Source organism: Colobus angolensis, unplaced genomic scaffold (assembly GCF_000951035.1).
Source record: "Colobus angolensis palliatus isolate OR3802 unplaced genomic scaffold, Cang.pa_1.0 Scaffold134, whole genome shotgun sequence".
Classification (NCBI taxonomy): domain Eukaryota; kingdom Metazoa; phylum Chordata; class Mammalia; order Primates; family Cercopithecidae; genus Colobus; species Colobus angolensis.
The window spans coordinates 8,207,341-8,208,834 of NW_012114422.1; positions in this window are offsets into that span (position 1 = coordinate 8,207,341).

The following is a 1,494-nucleotide window of genomic DNA, read 5'->3' on the forward strand; positions in this document are numbered from 1 at the left end:
AATATTTTGGGATAATGATTTTTAAGAAATAATCCACATACCTTGCATGTCTCTTTTTTGAGTGGGGGGGAATTATGCTTAGAATTCTTCATTTATGACACACTTTTAAAACATATTATTTATATCTATCTACTCACATACTATTTTTATATAAATCATTCACATTGATTCATTTTCTTGATTCAAAAAATAAGTACTAAGTAAGTATCTACAATATACCATGTAGAGTTCTTGAGTTACTGAGATTATAGCAGTAAACATAGCTATCTCCCTGGATAAAGTTCCAATGTAGTCGGAACAAAAGCCAAGTTATAAAACATATAAATTATTATATATTGGGTAGTAACAGGAAAAAAGGACAAAGTTGGTTGGATCCCATGTGATCTAAGGGAAAATGTTATCAAGGACATAGTTGATGACTTTGTAGGTCATCTGAAAACTGTGACTTAATATCTGTGAGCAAGAAGCTACTTGATTGTTTTGAAGAGAAATGTGTAATTATCTAATCTTTCTGGTTGCTGGATGAAGAACAGGAACAAATGAGGGAGCAGGAACACTGGTTTGGAATTTACTGCCATCATCTTTGTGAGAGCTGACAGTGTCTTTGACTGTTATAGCTGTGGTAGTGATTATGAAAAATAGTTAGATTTTCTACTTATTTTCAAAGTGCATTTCACAGGATGTGCTTATAGATTGGATAGGAAATACAAAAGAGATTAGTCAAAAGTGACTGAAAAGTTTGTGCTAAGAAAATGAAAGAATAGATAAATGTAAGATTGCAATAGAAGCATATCAAAGATAGGAATTTTATTTGTATGTGTTGAGATACCTAATAGGTATCCTGTTAGATACTAGAGTGGACATGCCTGTGAGAATTTTATATTATGTTTACTATTTACCATCTAGAATTTAGTGTCCTTTGCAATCTTGAATATCTAAATCTGTAGTAGCTCTTAATGGTAATTTAGAAAACTAATGAATATTTGGTCTTAAGATCTGATGTAATCACCTTTTAAAATTCTCTATCAAAATCAATCTATATTAACTTCCACAATTAGTGCTTATTTCTAAATAATCTCTCTACCAATAAAGAAACAACATTTTAGCCCTCATTTTCTTAGCCCTTTCTGACACCAATGCACACATGTGTTCACACACACCTACACATACTTCTTTATATATATTGAATTGTTTTTACTAACAATTTCCTTTTGTTTTCCTACTCAGTAATATCATTTCTCATAATTTGTTTTTACTTTATTAAAGCTCAATTAACTAGATATATAATTACACAAAATAGGTCTTCAAATTATGTTTTTGTTTGTATATAATTATTGTTAAGATATTAATTAAAAGGTAAAAAAATTATAAATCTGAATTTGCAGAAATTTACTATACCGTATGGACCTATATTTTCAATTCTCACCTTTGTAAACATGAAATACAAATTAGATTCATGTTCGATGAACAGACATAATCTATTTTAGTTTAACT